At 43.7% G+C, this 17,400-nt stretch overlaps 1 protein-coding gene across 5 annotated transcripts in view; it reads right to left on the bottom strand.

Moving 5' to 3' along the window:
• Positions 1-9,794, bottom strand: part of SYTL5 (synaptotagmin like 5) — a 235,472-nt gene extending 225,678 nt beyond the window's left edge. For all 5 annotated transcript variants that reach the window (XM_027091242.1, XM_027091241.1, XM_027091239.1 and 2 more), the window contains exon 1: positions 9,655-9,794. The gene's annotated coding sequence lies outside the window, so the exon portion shown is untranslated. The remainder of the gene's footprint in view (positions 1-9,654) is intronic.
• Positions 9,795-17,400: the final 7,606 nt, after the last annotated feature.

The following is a 17,400-nucleotide window of genomic DNA, read 5'->3' as shown; positions in this document are numbered from 1 at the left end:
AGGAGAAGAGACTCAGGGAGCCAAAGCCCAGCGTACATTGCTGTCGGGCCATCACCAGAGAGTTATTTGAAGGTGGACAACCCTGAGTGGGGAAAATAGAGTGGAGAAGGGAGACGGATGAATCAAAAGGTAAGGCCGGGCTTCCCTGGTGGCGCAGTGGTTGAGAGTCCACCTGCCGATGCAGGGGACACGGGTTCGTGCCCCAGTCCGGGAAGATCCCACATGCCGCGGAGCAACTGGGCCCGTGAGCCATGGCCGCTGAGCCTGCGCGTCTGGAGCCTGTGGTCCGCGATGGGAGAGGCCGCGACAGTGAGAGGCCCGCATACCGCAAAAAAAAAAAAAAAAAAAAAAAGGTAAGGCCAACTCCTCTGAGAAGAAGCAGGACTTTCTAAGGGAAGTATGGAGGCCTGTCTGCAGGGACAATGAAGAGGAAGTTCCTCTCAAAGAGAAGGTCTGTGAGATCCCAAAGGCAATTGCTATGCATTGTGCCTCTCCTGCCCCCCAAGAAGGGTTGGAGTTAAGTGCTTTCCTTGTGGACTACCATTTAGATAATATTGGGTATTCCCTTTAAATCATTTCCTTCATCGGTTGTAATTTCCTTTGTTTCGCTTACAGCAAGTTTCTCAACCTGGGATCCACGGTCCCCCAAGGGTGTATGGATAGACTTTAGAGGGTCCATGAATTTGGATGGAAAAAAATTACATCCTTAATATTCACTAATCTCTACCTGAAATTTAGTATTTCCTTCAAATATGGATACAGGCAACAGACCACAATAGTATGAGCATCTGTGACTTTGTCACCAATAGAGAGCACAGATATTTTGCATGTCGCATTAGTTATTGCATATATAGTGAAACATCCTTTATGTTCATTACCACTTTAACATTTGGGTGGTCATTAGGCCCACCGCTAGATCCTGTTGTGTAGTAAGTTAATAAAGAAGTACATCACAATTTTTTTTAATATTCTGATAATTGTATTTCAATATAATTTGTTGTCTTTGTAATCCAATCCGCTTGATTTTATGTATTTAAACCACTATTCTGGTAAAGAGTCCATCGCCTTCATCAAAGGGTCCATGGCACAAAAATGCTGTAAAGGTTATAAACCCTGGCCTAGAGTTTAAAATCTGGTACAACCTTACAGCTTTGTATGTAGTGCTGTCAAAGAAAGCAGGTTTGAAACTAGAGAGAAATGTCACGTTAATAGCCCCATCACTCCTTACCATGACACTGCCTCCCAATACATACATACACACACACACACACACACACACACACACACACACACTCTCTCTCTCTCTCTCACTCTCTCTCTCTCTCTCTCTCTCTCTCTCTCCATAGAAACAAGTGGGACTGCAGCCCATGAGTGCAGTGCTGAGAGCAGCAGTAAAACGACAGTTGGATGGTGTACAGCAGAGAGCAGGGAGGAGCCTCAGGACATACAGAAACCACAGGCAAGTGGATGATGGAGCAGAGGACACAACAAACTGTTCTTTTCTAAAGATACTAAAGGACGTAACCCTTAAGGGCCATAAGAAAACTGAATCTTGTGCCCTGCCATTCTAACTGATCATAATACACTTGGAAACACAAAGGGAAGAAACACATCACATGATGAAGAACACTGACTTTGAGAGCCATCAGCTCAGAGTGAGCTGAGGGCTAGAGCAGGCTTTCACCAAGGCCATGCTCTGTTAGCACAGCATCTTTGTAGGTGGTAGTTGTATTTTTTAAAAATTATTATCTGATATATACAAAATAATCTATATCACTTATAAATAAAGTATAAGGAATAATGATAAATGACCTTAATGAACCCATCACCCAATGCAAGACCTAGAACATCATGAATGCCAGTGCATCTACTGTATGTTCCTACCTCTCCCATCCCTGTCTCCCCATCAGAGGAAAGCACTAGCCTGAATTTGGGATTTACTTTGCTTTATAGTTTATCATGTATGTATGATTCCTCCCAAGGTATTGTTTATTATTGTTTGTTTTCGAGCTTTACAAAAATTATGCCCAACTGCATGAAGTTTTTGGTAACTTAGTTTTTCATTATTTTGTTTCTAAGAGTCAGCTATGTTCTTGCATATAACAGTGGTTAGTTCATTTTTACTCTATTGTGAAATATCAAACTTTTTAATTTATCTATTTTCCCATCAATGAACAATTAAGGTATTCCAGTATTTCTGTATTATAAGCCATGTTGCTAAGGACATGCCTCAGGAGATTTCCTGGTTCACATGCAGAAGAATTTCTCTAGGGGTTATACCTAGAAATAAAATTGCTGGGTCAAAGAGTATATGTGTGCTCGACTTCACAAGACAGTGCCAAGTTTTATTTTCCAAAATGATTTTACCAAATGTGCACTCCCATCAACAAGGTACGTCAACTCCTATTGATCCGTGTACACAGCAGTACATGATACTATCAGTTTTCATAATGTACTGTTGTCTTTGCACACTAAAGATAGTACACTGCTTCATCATGTAAGGGGCATAAAAGTGTCAGCAAGTGCCAAAGTTTTATCAGTACAGCTTAATTCAAGGTTATACAATGTCTTAACCTGAGTTCTCCCTGAAATGCAGAGCCTGAGACAAGGGTTTGCAGGCAAGTAATTTATTTTGGGAATTGATTTCAGAAAATAGAATTAGGGAATTTGGGAAATGGAACCAGAAAGAGAGAAAATCAATACAGGGGCATATTTTTGAGTTGGCCACAAACTGTAGGCAACTGGGGCCTTCATCTTGCTTAGACCCTCTGAGAACCTCTTAGAAGCCAACAATACTAAAATGCAGCTCCAAATTATCTAGCCAAGGATGGGAGAAAGGAGCGTTTATCCCTGGCTCCCAGCCCACATTAGTCAAGGAATGACTCATGGGCCTTTGACACCGTCACATTCCGTAATACCCATGTGGGTGCCAGGCGGTTCCAGCAGGCCTCTGTGTTGAAACGTCAAAGAAGGCTTGGCGTAGAAAGTGAAATATTCACTGTGAGGCTCAGGCAAGGTCCTGTCTGGTTACACCCACATGAAACTGGTTACTGGATCAATGGCTTGACTAAAAGGTAGGCTGAAAGGATGCAGAGTGAGGCACAAGATGTGCCCAATACACACAGCTAGTGAGTGGCAGAGATGGAACGCAAACACGTGTGTTTATCACAGTTCAAATATCAGGCATTTGGCACATAGTGCGTAAACGCTGTCCACTGCCTACCCAATAGCCATCACTACCTTTCTTCTCTGCTAAGAGAACACTAATATTTTCAGGAAGCATGCAAAGATCTCTGGAATGGAGCTGGCACAGTAGCTGCATGATGCCATCACGAGCCCAGATTCCTTCTACTTTTCTATTCTGACAACTTCACTGCTGACATACATCCAAGACATCACTCTAGGGTCCAAGCTGGCTCTAGCCATCATGCCTGCATTCCAGGCTAGCAGCTGGAGGAAACAGGAAGTATGAAAAGGGCCGTCCTCCCAGCCAAGCCAACTCTCTTTAGGCAGGCTTCCTAGAAGTCCCCACACAATGTAACAATTCTATCTCACTGGCACAACTCAGTCATAGGATCACACCCTGGTGCAAGAGATGCTGGGTCACAGAGAATGCTCACTGGATGGACTGCCCCCAGGAATAAAACTGCATTCTGTCCCTAAGGGAGAAGGCGAGAAAGGATATTGAGAGGCGATCAGAGGTCTCTGCCAAAGTACCCCTTTAATGTGGGGCAAGTTTTTAATCTATACTTCAGTCTTCCCATTTGTAAAGTGGAAATAAAAGTATTACCTCACAAAGTTGTTATGAGGACCAAATGAGATCATATAAATAAAACTGCACAGTTGCTGGTATGCAGAAAATGACTAATAAATGCTAGCTGGTATTAATTCACTTTGGCAAGGCATCATCGTCAGGCCTGGCACTGAGCAGTACAAGCTCAGATAACTGATCTGAGAAGGCGAGATAACTCAGATCTTATCAGCGTCTCCGCATTTATCAGGCTTGAAGGTGCTGGATGCCGACTCACCTCTATAACGCTCATAAGTGTTTAAAGGCAGAGGGGCAGCTTAGTAATTTACAATGAGAAATATAACTTTCACGCAGACCAGACAGCCTGACCAGGCTGTTCGCTCCCTGAAGGCAATGGACACGGAGAATCATAAGGTTGATTGCCGAGCATGAAATCAGGAGAAACAGAATTAGTTATACAATTCAACTATTTAATGGCATTAGGCTCAGACAGTCTATTGCATCCATCTCCACAACTGAGCTCATCTAACCTGGCGGGTCAGATGATGAAGCTGAAAAAAATACCACAGGTAACAGTGCTGGGAGGTTTTACCAACTGTTGGCAAAATTCACCAGGAAAATGTGTGAAAACCCTGAGGGTAAACTCAAAACGCTTATGGCATCAGCAAATTCATTCTGAATAGAGGCCCTACACACGTGGTATAACTTTGAAAAAGTCATAAGAAAAGGAAATGGTTTAACAAGACCCATTCTTCTGATAACAGCCCCAGAGCAAATGGGGGCAGGATGAAACCTTCTTTTATCTTTAAGATCTACGGGATTACAAGTTGAGTCCATTTTTTTGTTTAAATGGAAATATTTTAGTTGCTCCATATAGAGATAATAGAGAACATTTATAAAAATTAAAAACATAAAATGCTATAAATTGAGCAAATAGAAAAATATTATGTGTATATACATGTGTGCATAAAATCTCACTTGTAACAAAGTACAAAGAATTTTTTTATCTTCTAGGCTGAACATATACCTTCTCTTGAAGCAGTTTTTCTGTAAATAGGGTACAACAAAAAGTAGGAGAGAAATGTGTTATAAAGGAAACAGCGTTACGGACTTCCCTGGTGGCGCAGTGGTTAAGAGTCCGCCTGCCAATGCAGGGGACACAGGTACGAGCCCTGGTCCAGGAAGATCCCACATGCTGCGGAGCACCTTAGCCCATGCACCACAACTACTGAGCCTGCGCTCTAGAGCCCGCGAGCCACAACTACTGAAGCCTGAGCGCCTTGAGCCCGTGCTCCGCAATGAGAAGCCCGCGTACTGCAAAGACGAGTAGCCCCCACTCGCCAAGACCAGAGAAAGCCTGTGCACAGCAACGAAGACTGCAATGCAGCCAAACGTAAATAAATAAATAAATTTATTAAATAAATAAAGGAAACAGTGTTAAACGTTGGCATCAAAGTTGCTTTTGAGTCTTGGCTTCCCCTCTTGTAAGTAATGTGATCTGAACAAGTTATTTAATGTCTCTGAACTTTTTTTCCTCTGTGATAGACTGCAAAAAATAGCCCCTGTTCTTTACCCCCTCTACATCCATCTCTTTTGTCATATAACTTTGTAGGGCCCTCCCACTCTGACTCTGGGCCTAACCATGGGGCTTGCTTTGACTAACAGGATAAGGTGGAAGTGATAATATGACAGTCATGAGTCTAGGCCTCAAGAGCCCTGTGTATTTCCATTTGCTCTTCCTTGCACTTCTGCTGCTGCCCTGAGGACACGACTCAGGGTAGCCTGCTGGAGGATGAGAAACATGTGAAACTGAGTACAGGCACACCAGTTGCTCCATTCAAGGTTAGTCTAGGAATATTACTCAGTCATAAAGAAGAATGAACTAATGCCATCTGCAGCAACATGGATGGACTTAGAGATATCATACTAAGTGAAGTAAGCCAGATGGAGAAAGACAAATATATATGATATCACTTATATGTGGAATCTAATAAAAAATGATACAACTGAACATATTTACAAAACAGAAATAGACTCACAGAACACAAATTTATGGTTACCAAAGGGGAAGGGGTAGGGAGGGATAACTTAGGAGTTTGGGATTAAAATATATACACTACTATATATAAAATAGCTAACCAACAAGGACCTACTGTATAGCACAGGGAACTACACTCAATATTTTATAATAACCTATAATGGAAGAGAATGTAGAAAAAAGTACATATATATATATATATATATATATAACTGAAAAACCAGAGTTAGCCTACATCAGCCAATACCCAGGTAACCCTAAGACATGTGAACAATCCCAGCAAAGGTCAGCAAGACAGTCTAGCTCACCCCCAGCTGACCTAGACACATGAGCTTATAATACACACTTACTGTCATACACTACTGAGATTCTGTGGTTGCTTGTTATGCAGCATTATTATGGCAGTAGATAACTGACACACACACATATCTGATATATTAGAGGTTACAATGGTTAAATGAGATACTATAGGTAGAGTGACCAGCACACCAAAGAAATATATAGCTATTTTGGGGATAGGTTTCTACTTTGTAAAATACAGTCATATTCTTGAAATTATACCCAGGTCACTAGCATAAGTTTTGGATGTTCCTAAACCATTTAGTCTCACATTTACAGACAGTCTGCTGTTTTACTCTCGCAACCGAAAGCCCACATGCAGCGACGAAGACCTAACGCAGCCAAAAATAAATAAATTTAAAACTCAATTAAAAAAAGAAAAGTCTAGGGGTCAGCCCATAAATCTGGATTTTAAAAAGCTCCCCGGGTGATTTTTAAAGTGCACCAGTTTGAGAACCACCGACAGTCTACTTCATTCCTTTGACTGGTGAGAAATCTAAGGCATAGGATTCTGCAATTGTTAAATCTCAATCTCTTGCTACTTGCTTAGCTGAGCTCCCATCAATCAGTATGTCCTCAAACCTGGTCCTTCTGTAAATATATCAGGACTCCTACTGGGAAAGAGTCAAGAATCCAAGCTGGCAGTGATATATGCTCTCTTCTTTTTCTGCATCAACTTAAACTTCTTCGTGTGCGCTAAGAATCATCTTAACCATTTTCTGCAGTACATCTTCCACAGTAAGGAATAGAGCAGGCTCCCAAAGAAAATCGGTCGCCCTAAATTGTCAGTATCTACTACTTCTTATGTTCGTCTTGCCCCTCCTCTTAAGTTGCTCTCCAAACCCCTAAGATCCAAATTAAAGACTCTGGGTTTGTGTAAGCCAGAATTTCAGGGCATTGGTGCGAAACCACTAATTTTTCTTTTATTATTATTGGTAAACCCCTTTCCGCTTGTCCCTGAGAAGTTGTGAAGCTCCCAAACTCAGTAGTCTACTCACAGCACAACTATTTGCTGAATGTTTACTCTGTTTCAGGAGCTGGAGGATCTGACCCACACTTACTATAATGCAAACCATACAAGCTGTATATATATATATTTTTCTATATATAGAAATATATTTTTCTCCCTGCAGTCTCTAAAAGTTAACACAATCTACAAAAGTCATTTAGCACCCTTAAAATACCATACCCTAGGGGGAAAATAATCCTGTTCTGAATGTGCTTTTGCTACGTTGATTAATATTTAATGCTTTAGTTGGACCAATCGGTAATATAATCACTGATTAAAACAGAACCATTTTCTTTCATGAGAGTCCGGCAGAGTTGCCGTTAACTCTCAAAAGCCATCAATAAAGCCCCTCTCCCCAACCTCCTTCCCACTATACAAGCGAAAAAGCCAGATACTCACTTTCCTGGCCTCCCTTGCCACTAAGGACTGTTATGTGGCCCAGCTTTGGCCAATGAAATACAAGGGAAATTCTGTTGGGGAAAGCTATTTCTTCTCTAATAAGAGCAAGCTGCATGAGGGAAATTATTCTACCCCTTTCTACTCCGTTTTCTGCCTTTGAACATGGGATAAGGATGTAAATGTCTGGAGCTGTTAGAGCCACATCTTGAAACCATGAGGGTAAGGCATTGACCCAGAACCCTGACACTGTTGGACCACTGAGCCAACTCCAGTGATCACCTGCTGTCACCCTTCTCTAATTTGTTAAAGCCACTTTCAGTTGACTTTTCTGTTACTTGCAGCAAAAAAAAAAAAGTCACAATTAATACGTAAATGTTTTCCATATATGTCAAACTCTTATTTATTCACAACACAGTGCAGTCTGAGGATCCACACTCTGAGAATCATTGAATTCGAAGGATTATCTTCTAGCAGTGAAGAAAAAGCATGCCCAGGTGGTGGTCAAGGAACGGTAAACCCTATCTAAACTTCCAGATTCATGTATTCATTCATTCATTCAGACCCCCCCACACACACCAATTTAATAGGCTCCAAGGATACACAGATATTACCCTGCCTTCCAAGAAATTTTGTTATCTTGAGCAAAACTGGTGTGCAAACCACGCGTCACAAGGTACAGAGGAAAAGAGTCACATTATCTGAAAGGTGGGAAACCTAACTCAGCTTGCGGGGCTCCCTGGGAAGAGCTTTGGGAAAAAAGGATCATGGCAGCTTCCACTTAACTCTAAAAAGTTACCCCTGTGAGCTAAATGTCTCAGGTTTTATTGATTTTCTTCCAAGGGGGGAGGGGGGATGAAGGTTCATTTCTATAATCACAGATTATAAACCAAATGATGATTCAGGAAAGAGCAATTTAGGAGGGGCCACCCAATCAACTGCCAGGAATGCTGCTCCCACCGTCTTTCTCTCTCCCCCAAAGCTAGAGAAAGACTTGGTCTGGTGGGGGGGCGAGGGGGCATATTACTTTCCTCCCATATCAGCAGGGTTGCTCGTCTAGAAGAATTGTGCCGTGAATTAAGACCACCTGTTAACACTGCATCCAACCAAACAGATGATAAAGCAATCAGCCGTCAACAGGAGCCACAAATGCACGCGTTCTAGGTTTTTCCTCTGCTACTTTTAAGCAATAAACGACAGCAACAATTGGTACCTATTTAATAGTCACAGAAACACCTGCGCTTAATGGTAGAGAAAGGGGAAAGCACCCTCCCCGCTGTGATTTTTTTCTAAAGGCAATTAATGGAAGCATTCCCCCTCCCACGCCCCCGCCACCCTCAGCCACACGCACTGGCAGAGGAAAAGGAAAACTAACATGTAGCTTTGCATTCTTATAAATCCTTATAAAGAAAGAGTGCTCATTGATTTTCTTGCAAAGGAAATAACAGGTTTTGAAGCATCTCAGAAAATAAGACCGGCGGTAACCTCCTAAAATTTTCCTGGAATACAATACATTCAAAATAAAATATTCAAGAGAGTCCTTCAGTGAATTGTTTCAACATGATCGTGGCATTCACGTTAATTGTGCCTCCGGAACACTGTGATTCGGTCAATGGTGCCGAGATTGATATGCAGCAACTGCGGTTACCTTACTGCTCTGGCACGTCCTGGGCTGGGGAGGCTTGTTCCAAGATCCCAACTCAGGCTACAGTAAAACATCTGCCACCTCGCCGAGAATGAGGAAACCGCCCTGGCAAGGGATTCCAGCTCACCCTTCCAGCTTTCTTGCCACCTCCGCCCCCCAAACGCCACCTCGGAGAATCACCCAGGAAGAAAGTGGGGGAGGAGGGAGACAAAAGAAACAAATAGAACATTCCTAGCCCCATAAACGCCGCATCCGGACATTTGAAGATACCCGGGAAATTAAGAATATGGCCCCAGAGTTTGGCTTGTTTGGGGTCTGGGCATGGATTTGATCTTCTCTGTTGGCGTTTTAAAAATCGAACTTTCAGTCTCCAACGGAGAGAACCAGAGGGTGGAAGCAAAGGCAGACCTAGACACAGACTGGGAGACCCCCCCCTCCCCCCGAGTCACCCAAGCATCCAAAGACGAGAAACTTACCTGACCGTCACCTAGACGGAAAGGCGGCTCGTCCAGCCTCAGTAGGGGGCCGGGATTCAGGAGTGAGTCGCTGAAGCTGGAGATGAACGCAGACCCCAGGCGGGAGGCGAAGTCCCGCTCCGAACCCGGGTGAGCCGAGTGACTCACGCGCTCGGCGCCCGCCTCTTGCGCCGCGCGCCCCTTGCGCCGCCCGCCCCCGGCAGGTACCTGGTCGGAGCGCTGGGAGGCGTCTCCAGCCGCCCTTAAGCACAGCGCCCTCTGCCCGACGCCCCTAGGCGGCAGCGCCAGAGCCCACCCAGCGGGAGCCGCGCCAGGCACAGCCCACCCCTCGAGACGACCGCTGCAGGACGAGCGCCTCCGTCGTGGGTCTCCCCTCTCCGCCGCCACCCCGGGACCCGCTGCCCCTGGGCTGCCCATCTGAGCTCAACACACCGCCCGTGTGCCATCTGGACACGGCATTGCCAAGGCCCTCCCCCAGGCGGTGCCGGCCGGCTCCGGGGACGCACCACCAGCCCGGCACGGCCCCCCTACCCTGCCCTGCCCCCCTCGGTGTCCCCACTGTGGTGGCGCCAGAACCCACCCAGCCCAGAAACGAGCACAGCTGGCGCCTCAAGATCCCAGGTGTATCCTTTCCTTTAGGCCTCCCCTCTCCACGGGCCCTTATCTTGCCCCCAGGGCCGCCCATCCCACACACTTTCCACCTGCCGGCTGGATTTGGCAATGCCCAGACCCTCTCACAGGTGGTGTCTATGACTGGGGACCCCCTACTGCCCACCACAGCCAATGCACAGATGACTCCCATATGCTTGGAGTACCCTGCCTTGCAGACGTGGCTATGAACCTCTACCCTCTCAGATCCTCCAGGGTCCTGGAAGAGCGCAGGGGCGATGATGGGACCCTGGTGCAAGGGGGCACCCTCCTATTCTGACTTGGGGTGGGAAGAGCAGCTTAGGCCCTACCCAAGCTTTGTTGGGACAGTCAAGGTGCCCCATAGTGCCAGGACTTATAGAAGTAATATTTCCAGCAAATATGGATTGGAAATTCTGCCTTGGGGCCTGGCACTTTTCTGGTAGAGGTAGTCTTGCTCTGCTGGGTGGAGGGGGGCGATGAGACCACAGTCCCGCCTCCATCATATCAAAACTGAGAGGAAGAGCATGTAGAATAAGAATGCCATTAGTATTGGCGAGTGTGAGGGATTATAGAATTGAGAGAGAAAGAGACAAGAATGGGGAGAGAGTGGCACATTTTCCCAACTTAAGGACATCATTTCAGCTGCCATACTTCCTACAACTCTGGTCAAGAATGGAACGTTGCTGCCCATTCAGAAAAGTGGGTAATCTCCCCCAACACACACCCCTTCTCATCATCCCACTGCTTTTTTTTTTTAACCACCATTATAAACCTACATCTCCCCCACAATGGGCAGAGACTATGACATTCATTTCAATGTTCCAATAACCCAGCACACAGCCTGACACTCAGTGGAAAACAAATTTTTACTGAAAGCTCAAAGGTCTAACATTCAGGACCTTCCCACCCCTGCCTTCCACCAACACCTCTATACTTTTCATCTTTTCCCAACTATTTCCTTTTACTTTTCTTCCTTATCTATACCTACTTTCCTGAATAATATCATCCCTCAGCTTCTCTATCTCTATTCTCTAAGTTTATAAGGTGCTGTTTCTTTTCCAACTTTATTTTTTCTCTTCTTCCAAAGTGTCCCCTACTCTGCATTCTCCCTTGCTATCTTATTTTCAAGGTTCATCTCAATGAATTGCTTTTTTGTTTTAAGCTATTAGGTACCTGGATCAAAATTCTTACCTATCATAAATCCTATATTCCCCTAGAATGTGTGCGTGTGTGTATCTAAGACAATGTCTCTTTTCATGCAAGATGATCAACCGTAAGCATTACTAGAATCATAACGTCATCCATTCAATTCAACTCACAGCTACTATGCACCTACCATGTACTAGACATTGTGTTAGGTCCTGGGCTTACAGAGATGAATAAGGCAAAGTAACTAATGTCAAGAATGCCATACACTATACACCAAAGGGTGGGGGAAGGGAGAGCAGACAATAAACTCCCGCAGCAATGCTATAAGAGGGATGTGTACAAAGTGGTGTGGGCATGAGAAGGGAGCTCACAGCCCTCCGTGGAGGAGGTGCGGTGGCCATGAAACATTTCACCAGAAGATAATTGAACTGAGCCTTGAAGAAAGACTAGGAGTTTTCCAAGAAAATAATGATGGGAGAAATATACAGAAGTTGAATAATTTACTTTGAATGCTTTATTTGTACCTCCTTTCTCTTGTGATGGCATCTTCTTTAGGCAGATAATGTCCAAGACAGCTCCAGAGAGGAAAGAGTTCTCCTTCCTAATAGCTCCAGCAAAGCTCCAGGGATTGGCTCTGCTTGGGTCATGTGTCAATTCCTGAACCAATCACCATGGGCCAGGTAGGTAGTGTATTCTGATTGGCTACCCTGGGTCATGTGCCCATTCCTGTCAGTCTGTTTTGGAGAGGAACGTGATGGATAGATTGATAGCCTTACCTGATGAGGAATGTACAGTTTCTAAAGAAAAAGATGCTAGGAAAGATGTGGACAAAAATAACATGTCCTCTACATGTATACAATCATTGCCCTGAAAAATCTCTCATTTTGCAAAATAACACACTAATTAACAAGGCTTCTAGAAAAAAAAAAAGAGGGGCAGATCACTCAAAACATATGCAACTTTATTAGCAGAGCACTAATAAAATAAAAAAATGAATATCTCAGACACACAGCTTGGTATGGCCAGAGGCTGCCTCAGGGGATATTAAAAGTGCAAGAAACCAAAAGAGAGGAAATTCTGACTTGATAGAGCTGAGACAGCGCACACGGAAGTGGAGCTCGAAGACGTGAGGCTACCATTAGGGTAAGCACAGGAGGAAGTGCAATCTACCTGGAGCAAGAACCATGCAAGGCTTGCTTAGGGAGGAAGCCCTTGGTGCAAACTGTCACTTTTCATTTTCTTAAAGTAAAGCTAAGAAGGCTTCTGACTGTGCAGCAGCCAAGTTAAGTCCTTTTTCCTTTCATGCTGAAGGCTGTGATTATACTCCAACACAATTCCCGCATTATACAGACATTGTTTCCCTATTTGCAATTGCACATAAACAATTCTTATAGAAAATGTGTTCTACCAGAAGAGATAGTGTATATTTATTTATTACCTATCAAATATTTATCAAGCACCTGTGATCTAATCCAGGCTTGTGTTTTAAAATTCCAATTATTTGCTAATAACGCCCATATTTCTATCTCTGGTCCAGATATTTCCTCTGAATTCCAGACACTTATCCAGCAACCTGCTTAACATCCTCACTTGGATGACGAATAGGAATCTGGAACTTACCTTGTACAAAATCCAACTCTTGATATTTCCAACCAGATCTTCTCCTGTTGAGGTCTTCCTCATATTGTCGAATGGCAACTCCATCCATACTGATGCCCAAGATAAAAATCCTTAGATCATTATTTTTCCTCTGCAATCAAAGAAAATTGTTTTTTTTATTTTTCTAAATTTTATTGGAGTCTAGTTGATTTACAATGTTGTGTTAGTTTCAGGCGTACAGCAAAGTGAATCAGTGAGATATATATATATATATATATATATATATATCTCCATTCTTTTTCAGATTCTTTTTTTTTATTTTAAAGAACAGTAGGTCTTTATTTTTTTAACATCTTTATTGGATTATAATTGCTTTACAGTGGTGTGTTAGTTTCTGCTTTATAACGAAGTACATCAGCTATACATATACATATATCATCCCCATATCTCCTCCCTCTTGCGTCTCCCTCCCACCCTCCCTATCCCACCCCTCTAGGTGGTCACAAAGCGCCGAGCTGATCTCCCTGTGCTATGTGGCTGCTTCCCACTAGCTATCTGTTTTACATTTGGTAGTGTATATATATCCATGCCACTCTCTTACTTCGTCCCAGCTTACCCTTCCCCCTCCCTGTGTCCTCAAGTCCATTCTCTACGTCTGCATCTTTATTCCTGTCCTGCTCCTAGGTTCTTCAGAACCATGTTTTTTTTAGATTCCATATATATGTGTTAGCATACGGTATTTGTTTTTCTCTTTCTGACTTACTTCACTCTGTATGAAAGACTCTAGGTCCATCCACCTCACTACAAATAACTCAATTTCGTTTCCTTTTATGGCTGAGTAATATTCCATTGTATATATGTGCCACATCTTCTTTATCCATTCATCTGTCGATGGACACTTAGGTTGCTTCCATGTCCTGGCTGTTGTAAATAGAGCTGCAGTGAATATTGTGGTACATGTCTCTTGTTGAATTATGGTTTTCTCAGGGTATATGCCCAGTAGTGGGATTGTGGGGTCATATGGTAGTTCTATTTTTAGTTTTTTAAGGAACCTCCACACTGTTCTCCATAGTGGCTATATCAATTTACATTCTAACTAACAGTGCAAGAGGGTTCCCTTTTCTCCACACCCTCTCCAGCATTTAGCTTTTCAGATTCTTTTCCCGTATAGGTTGTTACAGAATATTGAGTAGTGTTCCCTGTGCTATATAGTTTACCTATTTTACATATAGTAGTGTGTATATGTTAATCCCATTCTCCTAATTTATCCCTTCCCCTCCCCTTTCCCCTTTGGTAGTCATAAGGTTTATTTCGAGATCTGTGAGTCTGCTTCTGTTTTGTAAATAAGTTCATTTGTATCATTTTTTATTAGATCCCACATATAAGTGATGTCATATGACATTTGTCTTTCTCTGTCTGACTTACTTCACTCAGTGTGACAATCTCTAGGTCCATCCATGTTGCTGCAAATGGCATTATTTCATTCTTTTTTATGGTTGTGTAATATTCCATTGTGTGTATATATACCACATCTTCTTTATCCATTCATCTGTCGATGGACATTTAGGTTGCTTCCATGTCTTGGCTATTGTAAATAGTGTTGCAGTGAACATTGGGGTGCATGTATTGTTTTGAATTATGTTCTTATCTGGATATATGCCCAGGAGTGGGATTGCTGGATGATCTTTGACTTCTCTTTCTCACACTCCGAATCCAATACATTAGCAAACCCTGCTTATTCTACCTTCAAGACACATCTAGAATCCAGCCACTTCTTACAACCTGCACTGCCACCATCCTAGTCCAGCCACCATCATCTCTGCTGTGTTGTTACAAACAGCCCAACTGGTCTCCTTGCTTCTGCCCTTTGCCCCCTCTAGTCTATTCTCCCACAGTGGCTGGAATGATCCTTTAAAAATACAATGCCATGGGGCTTCCCTGGTGGCGCAGTGGTTGAGAATCTGCCTGCTAATGCAGGGGACACAGGTTCGAGCCCTGGTCTGGGAGGATCCCACATGCCGCTGGAGCAACTAAGCCCGTGCGCCACAACTACTGAGCCTGCGCGTCTGGAGCCTGTGCTCCGCAACAAGAGAGGCCGCGATAGTGAGAGGCCTGCGCACCGCGATGAAGAGTGGTCCCCACTTGCCACAACTAGAGAAGGCCCACGCACAGAAACGAAGATGCAACACAGCAAAAACAAACAAATTAATTAATAAACTCCTATCCCCAACATAAAAAAAAATACAATGCCATGTTGATAGTATATATGCTTGATCGTATATACAAGGGTATTGATAGTATATGCAAGGGTATATACTATCAATATGACCTATCGTTGTTGATGTTGACCTTGGTCACCTGGCTGAGGAAGTGTTTGGCAGTTTTCTCTACTTTAAAGTTACTGTGTTTTCCCTTTTCATACTGTATTATTTGGAAGAAAATCACAACCCACACTTTTTTTTGGCCTTGCTGTGCAGCATGCGGGATCTTAGTTCGCTGACCAGGGATCAAACCCGCACCCCCTGCAGTGGAAGCATGGAGTCTTAACCACTGGACTGTCAGGGAAGTCCCACAATCCACACTTGCAAGGAGTGGGAAGTTATATTCCATCTCCTTGAATGTGAGGCATCTGCATAAATTATTTGCAGTTTTTCTGAACATGAAATTTGTCTATTCTCTACAATTTATTAATAATTCAATCCTTGATTTATCAAAAAATTACAACTCCAGGGCTTCCCTGGTGGTGCAGTAGTTAAGAATCCGCCTGACAATGCTGGGGGCACAGGTTCGAGCGCTGGTCCGGGAAGATCCCACACGCCACAGAGCAACGAAGCCCGTGCGCCACAACTACTGAGCCTGCGCTCTAGAGCCCGTGAGCCACAACTACTGAGCCTGCATGCCACAACTACTGAAGCCCACGTGCCTAGAGCCCATGCTCCGCAACAAGAGAAGGCACAGCAACGAGAAGCCCGTGCACCGCAATGAAGACCCAATGCAGCCAAAAATTAATTAATTAATTTAAACAAAATTACAATTCCAAACACGTCATTTATCTGTTCAGAATTCCCCATTGCCTCTCTGTCTCCCTCAGAGTAAAAACCCAATTCTTGCAATGGTCACTAAGTCCCTACATGATCTAAGTCCTGCCATCTTTCTAAACTTGTCCTCTTCCACTGTCTCCCTGGTTTCCTCCACTCTGTTCATACTGGCCCCCCTGCTCTTCCTTCCACATGTGAGGCTGGTGCACTGACTGTTCCCTCTGCCTAGAACTCTCTTCCCCCAAATATCATCAGGGCTCACTCTCTCAACAACTTTAGGTTTCTCTTCAAAAGCTCCCCGAGGGGCTTCCCTGGTGGCGCAGTGGTTGAGAGTCCGCCTGCCGATGCAGGGGACGCGGGTTCGTGACCCGGTCCGGGAGAATCCCACATGCCACGGAGCTGCTGGGCCCGTGAGCCATGGCCGCTGAGCCTGCGCATCCGGATCCTGTGCTCCGCAACGGGAGAGGCCACAACAGTGAGAGGCCCGCGTATCAAAAAAAAAAAAAAAGATGGTTCTTCCCTCTAAGTATCAGGAAACGATTTCTTATGACACCAAATGCTAGAGCACCATCATCAAGTGGGGAGGTATTGAATTTTCCCACTTGAGTTCCATTATTCCTCTTGAGGGTCTTTCAATCTTCTAGCTGTTCCCACTACCACTGTGGCCCCCAGAGGCTCACTGTTCGCTCATTAAAATTTTGGCATGTGCTGTACACCTGAAACGAACACGGTGTTGTAAACCAACTATAGTTCAATTTTAAAAAAGTAAAAGAGATTTTAAAACATAAAAGATAAATAAATACATGACTTAAAATGAAAAAAGAAAAACTTTGGCATGGGGTAGAACAGTTGTGACAATGTGAAATTTTAAGTGAGAATCCTATAACATACCAAGAGAGAAAAAAATAAAAAGTATTGTAGAAAGAATCAGTGATCTCCAGTAATAAAGAAAAAAGCATTAATCTAGTATTTATTTATGAAGATCTTCACATGTGTCTTTGATATTCCTCTTAGCAGCCTTAAAAGATAAGATAGGTATTATTGTGCCCATTTTACTGATGATAACACTGAGGCTCAGAATGTTTAAATGCTTTGTCCATGGGCACATAGCCAGTCAGTGAAACAGCCAGAATTCAGACTAAGGTCTATTCTTCTATAAGTCTGGTGCTTTTATCAGTTAGCCCTAGCCATGTGACCACCTAGAGGGGTGGGATAGGGAGGGTGGGATAGGGAGGGTGGGAGGGAGGGAGACGCAAGAGGGAAGAGATATGGGAACATATGTATAAGTATAACTGATTTACTTTGTTATAAAGCAGAAACTAACACACCA

Source organism: Aethalodelphis obliquidens, unplaced genomic scaffold (genome assembly GCF_003676395.1).
Source record: "Aethalodelphis obliquidens isolate GAN/ISIS:26980383/991018 unplaced genomic scaffold, ASM367639v1 scaffold71, whole genome shotgun sequence".
In the NCBI taxonomy this organism is placed as follows: Eukaryota; Metazoa; Chordata; class Mammalia; order Artiodactyla; family Delphinidae; genus Aethalodelphis; species Aethalodelphis obliquidens.
The sequence above is the reverse complement of the archived record's forward strand: the minus strand, read 5'-3'. Positions and strand labels throughout refer to the sequence as shown.